At 40.8% G+C, this 11,835-nt stretch overlaps 1 pseudogene; it reads right to left on the reverse strand.

Annotated features, from left to right (window-relative positions):
- Positions 1-10,772: 10,772 nt before the first annotated feature.
- Positions 10,773-11,500, reverse strand: LOC147463615 (uncharacterized; annotated as a pseudogene).
- Positions 11,501-11,835: the final 335 nt, after the last annotated feature.

Consider the following 11,835-nt stretch of genomic DNA (forward strand, 5'->3'; position numbering starts at 1 on the left):
AGCATATCTCCCGCTTGATGCATATTCGGTGTAGCCTCTGTTAGCCGTTGCTAACATCCCCCCTTCCTAATTTGGCGCACGTCCTCGTGTGCCGGTGAAGCAAACCACGGTGACATGGTAGAAATTAAGTCCATGGAAGAAATGTTGAGCTGAAAAACATAAGGATGAAGCACAATGACCAATCATGCAAAGTGAATTTTTTGCTTCTAAAAGATGGGTGAATCATAGTCAAATAATAAACAACATAAAGCAAAAAAGACACCTATACTATTGTGAAGATTAAACCACTTGAAATTTCAGTTTTATGCATGAAACACAAGCAATCAGTTATGACCCTAGACTAATGCAAGTTCATAAACCTACCAGCCTAAAAAATATGTGACCAATTTTAATAAATCATTCAAGCCTATCATTTCTACAGGCTATAAAAAAAATCCTAATCTATTAGTACATTGTCACAGCTTTTGGAAGCTCATGGAAGTTTTGTTTTTTTCATTCATTGAAAAAAGTAAAGCACAATCACAAGATTACCACCCCAAGGTAAGTCTAGGTGCGACTCTCAGCTCCTTGAACCTTCAAGAAGTTGCTCCAAGAACTTAGTAGCCTACCAAGGTGATGGCTAACCCTTATCAGCCTAGGGCATCAATTTAGGGCCTTGACCAAGCGAGCCAAGGTGATTCCCCCACCTGCCAAGTGCCAATAAGGCGTTAGGCCTCACAAGACACAACATAACATAGAAATTTTCTTTTCATGTGTCTAATAGCATTTTTGCTACTTTTTCTTGACACTTTTTTGCTTCATTGTTTCATTTTTTAGCACTTTTCTCTTCCAATATGAGAGTATTTATGGCAATTGGAAAAAAGTACTAAAGCCTAATCACAGCCCTAGGTCATGTTAAAAATGAATGGAGTATTAAAACTATCACTAAGAGTCTAGGAGTAATGAGAAATGAATCTACCTTAACCTAAGGTCAAGGCCAATTACCTATGATTAACACACATAAAACCTAATTTTTGGATGAGTTAATATTCACAAAGCAAAGTGTTGAAACTTTAGGATACCTAGCTTTTAAACATGAAAAAACCATAGCTTGGAAGCAAAATTGCACTTAAGCCAAGCAAGAGAATGAAGAGATAAACAAAAGAGCAAACTCATGGAAGGATTACAACTATTCATGCTCTTTTGAGCATCCTTGAGCAAGCATCCCCTTTGTGTAGAGAAGTCTCTTTATCGTGTTTATTTGCAAAAGAAGCTTTTTGAATCTAAGTGAAAACACAAGATACAAAAGCCAATTATTGAAAAGCTACACAAAAAAACATTAATGAAAACCTAAAGATAGGGTCTTCCATACCCGAATTTGCCAAAGGGAAAAACCCAAGGACAAAAAGTGTCTTTGATTATGCACATGATGGTCTAAAGTAGCAAATTTATGCATACATATCAACAATGAGAGATAAAATTCTTCTACATAAGAAAATTTTACAATTTTTACCATCTCTCATGCATGATTCAAAGTTGATTAGTTTCTAGCTCAATGAGATATGGAATTTAAAACAAGCCAAGAGCTGAAAATAATGCAGCGTTGATGAAATGAAGTGGCTCTTGAAAGCCAAACTTTACAATTTTAAAGCTTTCCAAAAAGTTGGCTAAACAACTAGCTCAAACAAAATTTTCAATTTAAGAGAAATCTATGAGCTAGAGATGACTGCAACTTGATGAAATGAAAATGAATGGCTCTCACTAGCCAAATTTTGTACTCGAAAGTTCTCAAAAAAGTTGGGTAAACACTAGCTCAAATGAAAACATTTGCATTTTAAACCAAGCTATGAGCTAGCATGTATACAACTTTTAATCCAAATAATTGGAATGGCTCTACATAGCCAAATTTTGCCATTTTTTGCAATGATGACCCCTTCTTGGATCAATCAAATCACAGATTTTCCACATCCCTTCAAAACAAACTCAATCATTAGTGCTTTTAAACATTTGGTCATTCAAAAAAGCACTAAAAGCATGCTCAATCATAAGCCCAAAAGTTTAATGCTCACTCATGGTCACACAAACAAGCACGATGTTTTAGTGCTCTCCTATGGTCTTTCAAAGAATCTCAAAGTTAGTGCTATGTAGGGGTTTGCAATCAAATCAAGCACCTAATGAATGCATAACAATGCCAAGCCCAAACTTAAATTTATCTCTTTTGGCTATCAAACAGGCTCAATTTTAGTGCTTTCCAATGATTTTAACATACATATCAGGCACTAAAATGCATAATCAATACCAAGCCCAAAATGCACAATGTCATCCAAGCATCAAAGCATCCGCAATGGTAGCTCTCAAAATTCATAAGCTTGCCAAAAAATAACAGTCCTTTCAGTGCAAAGAGAAATTTTCAATAAAGATTCTTGCTCTTACATAGCACATGTAGCATAAGCATATGATGAAGTAAATGTCACGTCTCTTGAAGCCGTTGATGCCCAATTTCATGTAATTGGCCATACCCCATCAAAATAAAGCTTGACTATTAGTGCAAATTTTTACAACAGGCACACTCTCTTTTACCTTTCTCCTAGTGCTAACTGCCCTTGTTAAATCCCTCCTAACTTGTGGACATAATGCAAGAAAATGAGGCCATGAGATATCAGGACCCTTACCTCTCATGTCTTCCAACAGGTTGTATGGAGCCATTCCATGTCCAAGAGGAAAGTCTTGGAGGTTGATACGACGTCGAGTCCTCTTAGCTTCCTTGGTCTCCTTTGCCTTCTTTTCTCGTCCATGGTCACTTTGTGATGTAACTCCTTCTTTCTCCTTACCTTTCCCTCGGCCACGCTTAATGCCATTTGCTTCCATGTCAACCTCTCTTGAATTTCTCACCTCTACCACATGCACGTTTGGGTCTGGCAAAGGTGAAACTCCTTCCACTCCTTGTGGAGGTGGTCTTGCTCCATTTGGCCTTTGTATAAGCCGTGGTTACTGACTAGTTCCTTCACCTGCATTCATCATTGGGTAATTCAAGTTAGGTCTCCCTGGCTCCCCACGGGGCCAAGGACAATTATACATCCCATGTCCAGACTCACCGCAATTCCAACATTGCAAGACTCTCCTAGGTCGTGGGTCTCGCTCTTCAGACTTCTTTGCTTGTCCCTTTGGACCTACGGCTTGTGCAAGGTGAATTGACAAGCTTCTTAAAGATTCATTTAACTTCTCAATCACTTCCGTCGTTACCTCAAGAAGCTTCTTAGATGTTGATGCTTGTGACTTACCTTTGGGTCTAAGACCTTCTATTGGAACCTCCCCCCTTAAGCACTTGAGTTTCCTATATTTCTCAGCAGCCCTAGTTTCAGCTGCATCAAAGGTAGCAGGTGCACCCGCCTCAATTTTTACCTTAAGGTTAGGAAAGAGTCCAGCTATGAGCCTCTCCTTCTTTAGAAATTCTGCACCATCACCAAGGTTAGCAATATTTCGTATCCATAGAGCCCAAAGACGTAGGAACTCTTGCTTGTACAAGTAGTAGTCATCTAAGTCTTTTTGCTTATGAGAGAAACAATGTCTTGCCATAATTTCTGAGTGTTTTGGGGATCAAAGAAGTATTTCTTGAAACGATTCAAAACTTTCGTGTAATTCCCTTTAACTTCCTCAGGCAAAGAGTCAAACCAAGTGCTAGCATCTTTCCTAAGGACCACCTCAAACATTTCTACACGTTCTTGATCAGTTACTATCCTCTTGATACGGCAAGACATCTTGAAATTCGCCAGAAATAATTCTGCATCCTCTCCAGGCTCTCCAAAGAAAAGAGGATATCCAAAAATTTGGCGTTGGCTCTCCATTGAATTGATTTCAAAGTGACGCGTTTTTGTTTTTTCTTTCTTTAAAAGATTTACACAATAATATTTTCTAGATTGCAATCTATTCTACAACAAAATAAAAATATTCACATCAAATGACCTATGATAATCAATAAGAGGTAGAATGACAGGGTTTGGTGACACGAGAATTTATCCTACTCTTTGGGCACCAAACATGAATACCATACGTTGTTGAAAATGGATTTTTCTACTAATTGCAATGTTTACTCTAATGTGTGGAGTGAAATGAAAGGGAAAAACCTTTAGTCCTGGGCCATTATCCATGGTCTATGCATGACCTAATTCTTAAAACAAAACAAAAATATAGACGTCCAAACTAAGGTCGTACCTAATGAGAGGCAAAATAAAAGGATTTACTGATGCGTTTATCTCTACCAACCTAAGAGGACCTAAAATTCTACGAATTACTCGCTGAAATTGCAACTTAGTACTAGCAATTATGTGTACCTTTTGCCTTGCAATGGGAATGAAGGGATCATACAAATTCTCGTGATTCATGCAAGATACTTGATTATGCTAAAGGTTGAGCCTTCACAAAACATACACAAGCCTGTTCCTCAGTGGGGGCACCAAAATTGAGGCGGTCCGGGGTGGGCAACAAGAAGAGCAACCTCTAGACACCCTTCAAGGCTCCCGTGCTGCTCAATGGGGCTGGGGCAAAACACAACCCAAAGCAAAACAACAAATCCACAGCCAAATCCCAACTACACAAGGGGCACCACCTAGTTTAAGAGCGAACTAGGACGCAAAAGAGGAGAATCGTTAGAGCAACCCACAAACAAGCAAGGAATTTACACTAACCCTAACACCAATGGAACACTCTCACACACTAAAACACGAGAGAGAGAGAGAGAGAGAGAGAGAGAGAGAGAGAGAGAGAGAGAGAGAGAGAGAGAGAGAGAGAGAGAGAGAGAGAGCGAAATGGTGTATAACTTAGCTTCAACTTTATATTTTGCACAAAAAGGAACTTAGAGCTTGCGGAATCAAGTGACAAGATTTGGTTATAGCATCACGAGCACATTGTCTTAGGGTTATGGGATCCCTCTCACCATCCACCCTCTTACAATGGTAGCCAAACAACAGCCAATGAATCACAAGCAACACAACAACAACCTTCAATGAAACAAGTCACCTTATGAAGCTGAATGAGTTTGCCAAGCCAAATTGGAGGAGAAGAGTGAGCCTTTGGACATGAATTGCACCCAAAACTACCAATTCATTGATGTTGGGGTAGATACAACAATGGTAGGAAGAATATCTTCTACTCGCACTCACTCAAACTAGCTCAAGCTTTTCTATGCACCAAGGTGATGGTGTATAGAAAGCTTACTCTCTCTTTACAACCAAGATAGAACTGGCGTGTGGTACGCTCAATCTAGTGTGCAATGGTATAGTGATGTCTTTTACAAGGAGGAATGGGTTCTATTTATAGGTTTTAGAAGCCTTGATTAGGATTAAGCCTAATCAATTTTATTAGGAAAGATCAAGGATTATGATTTTTTATGAATTTCAAATGAGAATGGGGTCTCTCTTTTCTCTTGAGTCACATGGATGTGGGCTCAAGTAAGAGAATTATTGATGTGGTGAAAGGAGAGAAACTTCCATGGGAGTGAGTGAATTTGGTTTACTTGTGCGGTTGCCTACTCCATATGTTGATAGTGTGGGTGCATTTTTACAAGAGAAGTTAGTTGTTAGTGGTAATAATCACTAGAATTGTTAGTGATACATTTACAATGGGTAGGATGAGTTGATTTGATGAAGGAAGAGGGGTGAATTAAAAGAGAATCATTGAGATGGTGAAGCTTTGAAGAAGCTTGAACTCACCCTTGTGTAGATTGTGGAAAAAATGACCGCTGGTCTTCTTCTTCTTCGCTTCTTTACGCCGCCGCCACGGTTGACCACCACGATGAAAAGAGGATTTGTTGATGAAAAATCCTCAATTTTCAGAAGTTATCATGGTTAAGATGCTGAATTTTAGATATTTTTAGGGGAGGTAAATGAAATTGTAACATAGAAGCAATAGAGAGAGACATGGAGAGGGTGTATGTATGTAGAGGTTCATAAAAGAACTATAGGGATGAGAGAGAAGGGTGATGGTGAAGAGGGTGGGAGAAGCCATGGAAATTGCAGGTTTGAGTGAGGGAAGGAGAGGGAGGGATGTGTAAGAGTGAGTAGGTGTGTGGAAGGGTGAGAGAAAACTAAGGGCTACTTGTGAGAAAAGTGGGCAGACTGGGGTCCACTCAAAAAATTATAGCTCACTGCTGGTAGCTTCAAAAATCATGAAAAAATTTGAGGTGATTATTCAGAGCGTGGGCTACATTTTCTCTTTTGACCACCGCTCCAAATTCAGAGTGGAGATAGGTGCCAAAATTCTCACCAAAAAGCCTGTTTTTATGCCTGCAAAAGTCTTTTAGTGGTCCCCTCCTTTGTTGAATTTGTACAATGCATCCAAGAGTGAGCCCCTCCTTTGTCATATTATAATACAAAGCATCCAAGTTGCCCTTGACCCATGCATGGAGGAGGATTATTGGTGAATAAAGAAATATATACATGGTGGGACTAGTGTATGGACTATTCATGGACTTTAGCTCAATGAGCACATGGTGTTAGAATAATGAGTAAAAATAATAATAAAAATATGGAGGAGCTATGGATATGGAAAGATATTCGAATCATATGATATGGTCCCTCCTTGAATTATTTTGGGTGAAAGAGGAAAAGGTATGCAAGTAAATAATATAATAAACGTAACCAATGAGTAGAAATCAATTTTTTGTTTTCACGAGGGTGAGGGTGAAAATGTGGGAGTGATTTGTATAAAGGAAAAATATGAGGTTAGAGTATGTACATATTGGCAAAAAATATAATTATGGTGTAAGAGGATGAAAGAAGGTGTACATAAGTTTAATAAAACACACACCTAAGTAGAAATATTTAAATAAAATACCAAAATAATTATAAAAAATCCCTATATTTAGGCCATATATACAATGAAATATTTAGACACAAAGAGGCCATAATATACTTTTATTTTTTACTTTTTTTATTTTTTTGGCTCAATTAGCCCATTGACTAGCTAGCTGAGGGTTTTTAAGAAGATATGGGAAAAGCCCCCTAACTCACACACGCCTATGTACAGTGAAATGGTAGGGATAGCCATAGCGTTTGGGTGAATTTGGTAGGGTGGAGTACCTTACTATGGCACTTATGGAGAGCCGAAAAACGGCTATCACTCCGTGTGCTTCTTTCTGGGCTACCATGACAGTTTCGGTGAGTGAGGCTTCGACTGCGTGTGCTTTTTCAAGTAGAGCTTGGCTCTCTACTTCCTTCGCATCTTCAAGCTTTTGTAAGCGGTCTTTGAGTCTCTCGTTCTCCTCGATGAGGTCTTGAATATGAGCCTCAAGAGCTGTGATTCGTGCTTCTTGGCGGGCAGCGGGGTCCTTTCTCGGTGCCGCTGCCACCGCAAGAAAGCTCTTGCGTGCAGAAGGGGTACCAAAGGGCGACGACATCAGGCTGCAAAAGGGGGGGTTCTTGTCGAAACACACAGCGTGGGATCAGGGGCTTGTGATTTAGATTTTTGGGGGTGAAAGCATTGCCATGCCCTATGTACTGTGTCGGCGAGGTAACAGAGACAGGAAACAAGCAGCGAGGAAGGAAGCGGGCAGAGAAGTAAGGCAAGTAGAGCCTGGTTTTTACGGGCTGAGAGAGAGGGGATCTCTTGGTGAGCTGTATGTCGCACGGGCGATGTCTTTGACGAGCTGTAGGTCGTGGGCGACGTCCTTGACAAGCTGCAGGTCGCGGGCGTCCTGTGCTAGGTAACGGGGCTGGGCTGTGGCTTAACGTCCCCCACAGGGCTGCCCTCGCCCAGGGGAGACACACATATGTTGTGGCACGAGGAAGACGGGGGCTAGGTTACGGGAGAGAGAGAGAGAGAGAGAGAGAGAGAGAGAGAGAGAGAGAGAGAGAGAGAGAGAGAGAGAGAGAGAGAGAGAGAGAGAGAGAGAGAGAGAGAGAGAGAATCTTGAGCAAGCTTAAAAGAATCCACGGTGGGCCATTGGGCCCTCGTTTGTGGGCAGGGACAAGATTGGCTCAAGGGGAGGCTGTGGAGCATGGGTTGACCCCGCATGGGCAACTTGGCAAGAACAACGGATTTGCAGTAGGTGGTGGCAGTCATGGTGTTGAGTGGCACCCAAAAATGACTAAGGAGAAAATTTGGGGTGCGGTCAATAATCAACGTACGTGTGTGTTACAAAATTTTATGTATGTACTTAGTGTATGCTTTGGAAAATTCAAAACCTTAGTTTCCACTCCTCTTAGCCTTTGAAAATTGGCTCTTAAGTATCTCCACCCACGGCTCGAAGTGGTTAATCATAGAGAGTAGTAGAGTAAGTCTAACATAGCAGAGTTGCCGAGGGCTAGCTCCTTTCGGACTTCTTATGGCTCAATAATGGTAAAGTTGTAGGAAAGTCTAAAAGGACTCTATTATTAGGTCCAAAGCTCCCGAGGTGTGCACCATATCCCACATAGTGGGCTCAAAAAACCCGATAATAGATCTCAGTTCCACTTACCCCAATATAATTAACATCAACCATTTATAGGCTACTTAAAGACCTCTCTTCTTAAGCAAGAAAAGAGAAACCAAATGCTCTAATACCAATGTAATGGAACTGGCATATTTAACTTGAGAGTAGCAAAAATTGATGAGAGTAGTTTTGAGAAATTACTTTGTGAGCATAGCGGGTGAACATAATTGAAGATGGCAACATAATCATAGCAATTAGTTAACTTTGCATGAACAATACTTTTGCAAGAGAGAGAATTTAGAGAACATGACAACAATTGAGGACCAGATTTATGTGGAGCCGGTCCCCCCTCCAATAGGCATTTGTATGGAAAGCTTCATGCATCACAAGCATAACATAAACTTTGAAGAAAGCTTTAACTATCCCAAGCATCAGTCCGAAGACCTCAAACACCTTCGAAGGTGGAGAGAGCTAGCAAGGAATGAGGGTAGGGAAGAGGAAGCAGAAACATTTCATAGGAGAAAGAATTAGTTCCTCACTTATCATAGCTCTTCTTGCTAGCATACATAATAGCATAGTAAATGAAGATGGAGGAGATTGAAATCTTAAGCATTGAAGCATGGCTCTTGGTTGGATTTGCACTCCATAGCCAAGAGTGTTGGTGTAGGCTCTCAACTTCTAAAGGAGCTTGGAGAAGGAGATGGAGCTCTTGCACTTTGCATAGCACACCATGAGAGTGTGTGTGGGTGAGTATACCCTACAAGCAAGGCCCCTTCTTGCTTTGGTCGACCCCCTCTTGTCGCTTATGCTTGAAGCTCATTTCCTCATGCCAAGCCTAGCCAATCACAAGCTTGGGTCATTTATAGAAATAGAGGGGTAGTCTTGGGACAAGTGTCCCCCTTTCCCATTTCAGAGAGAGGATGATAAATGCAAAAATAATTAGTTAATTCAAGTAATTTATCATTGGATCCGTTTTAAGCCTGGCCAATAGGATTCAAGCACCTCATGAAGGTAACATGGGTAGGAGCTTGACATGTGCCCTTGCTACCTCTTAAGGCTTGGGGTTACCTTGAGTGTGTGTTTGTGTGTGTGTGTGTGTGTGTGTGTGTGTGTGTGTGTGTGTGTGTGTGTGTGTGTTCTCTCACTAGCCCCTACAATATGGGCTCGCCCCTTCTTATGTAGGGATCATTTTGAATTTAAGTGCTCAAGCACCTTACTCATCAAGCATGACAAAGCACTTCTAGATTGGGGGTGTTCCCACAAGCATCTCAAGCAAGCAGAACAAAGCACCTCAAGCACCTTAGTGATCCAGTAGGACAAGCACCTCAAGCACCTTAATCAAGAATGACAAGTACCTCAAGCATGACAAGCACCTTGAGTAGGACAAGCACCTTGAGATTGGGTCAAACTCCAACCTCAAGCTCAGCCCTAGCTTACCTAAGGTCAAAGGACTTTTACACTAACTATTGGAGGTCTTCAATGAAGCTAACCCTAAGGTCTTATGCTCCATTCGTTAGCCTTGCTCTTTGATAGACCATCTCTAATTTGGGCCCCTTTACCATTGGACCCGTGTTGAGATAGATCTATAAGCACATATCTATATCTTAACCCTTGTTCCCATTTATTCTCCCACATTAACTGATTAGTTTAATATGAGAAAATCATTTGGGATGGTTAGATATTAGATTTTATGACAAGTTTCTACCATGTCATTTGTTTTTACATGGGTCTTCACTGCTTTATAGTGCAAACATTGTGGTTTCTAGCATGTCTACTGGTGCTTTCTACTTATCCCAAGATTATGGTTTAGCATTCCAAGGATCATTTCTAGCAGGTCCAATGTGGATTCTACTAGTACCAAGATGGTTTCTACCACTCTATGGGAGGTTTCTACCAACTATAAGATCATTTCTATGTCACTAGGTCTCCCCCCAGTAATGTCCAAGTGCAATCTACTACGTATTAAAGCAAGCAAGGTTTGCAAATGAACATACTAGATAATAAAGACTTCTTGGCAACTAAGGGTGGGAACATTCATTGTCGTGCAACATCGATAATTAATTGCAGTCATTGTACATGCACATATTGCTACTTCCACACAGATTTGCAAAGCATAGTATATGGTAAGGGTGTTTGTATTGAATCATACAAACAATCACTACCTCATTGTCAGGAAATCCCTAGCCGCAGGATGCACAAACGTCTTTGATGATGAGACAACTTGATCTATGACTGTCTGACGGGGGGAAATGGATGAACTGTGTACACATGATTTTACCCTAGCATTTTAAGTATGTCTTTGCAGAACTCTAGTGCAGACATCCTAGTCAAGCAATTCTTGCACCCTATCCCTCTCTGCCTAGCAAGTTGTCACACACTTCTCATCCTAAGGCATCTTTGAAGCTCCTAGAAGATGTAAAACTTCGTTTGCAAATTTAATGTCAGCACGGAGTCTTATGATTTCCTCCATGTTTGCAGTTTCACGCACTACCTCTATTGCTTCCAATTGGCACTGAAAATCTGCTACTTCCTTTTGAAATAAAGTTACACCATCCAAGAGACCTTTCTATCTATGCATGTCTGCCTTTGCTGCCTCCAAGTCTACATTCATTCTCTACAGCTGCTCTTTCTTCTCATGAACCCTCTCACTAAAGGTGCTAACCATTTTCTTTACTGCCAATATATAGTCTTGCAAATCCACATTTGCAGTGGCTGTTTGTTCTACCTCATGCTTCTTTTCAAGCTTCACATTGAGTAGAGGTGATGCAGCAACTCGTGTGGCCCCATTGGCCTCTCTCCACCTGTCAAATTTTTGGGCATAAGTGCCTTTTTTTATGACATTGGACACAAATTCTTTAGCGAACACAGCCCAAGCAATAGGTTTTCTTTTCCAATCTTTCTTCTTTATTGGGCTCTTCTAAGTTGTGCTACCAATTGTGAAATTACTAGAACAAAAGCATGGGCATAGGCAATAGAAATAATGTAATTTATGGAAGGCTCCTAGTATACCTTATGGTGTTGCAACATGAATGACTCATAAAACTCTGGGTTCACTGCTTTACATTGTACCTTTGGACTTCCTCTTTGGGGCTCTTTGAACACGGTGAGCCACATGCCTTCCGGCACCTTATTGTTGCTCAGTTGTCGTGGATTCTCACCCACGAGGCTAAGGCCATATTCCTAATGGAACTCCTCCTTACTAAAACAAAACTTTCTTTAGTTTGGATATATGATTTTGGGGGCATGCAATATTCCTAATGGAGCTCAATTGTTGTGGACTCTCACTCATGAGTCTAAGGCCATATTCCTAATGGAACTCCTCCTTAGTGCAACAGAACTTTGCTTGGTGTGGATATTCAATTTTGGGGGCTTGCCAACGACCACCTTCTTCACACACAAAATACCTCACATGCAACCCATAAACCGGCACTGCAAAGTCATAGAATGAG

The sequence above is a fragment of the Adiantum capillus-veneris genome, chromosome 2 (assembly GCF_014529385.1).
Source record: "Adiantum capillus-veneris isolate H3 chromosome 2, ASM1452938v2, whole genome shotgun sequence".
Classification (NCBI taxonomy): domain Eukaryota; kingdom Viridiplantae; phylum Streptophyta; class Polypodiopsida; order Polypodiales; family Pteridaceae; genus Adiantum; species Adiantum capillus-veneris.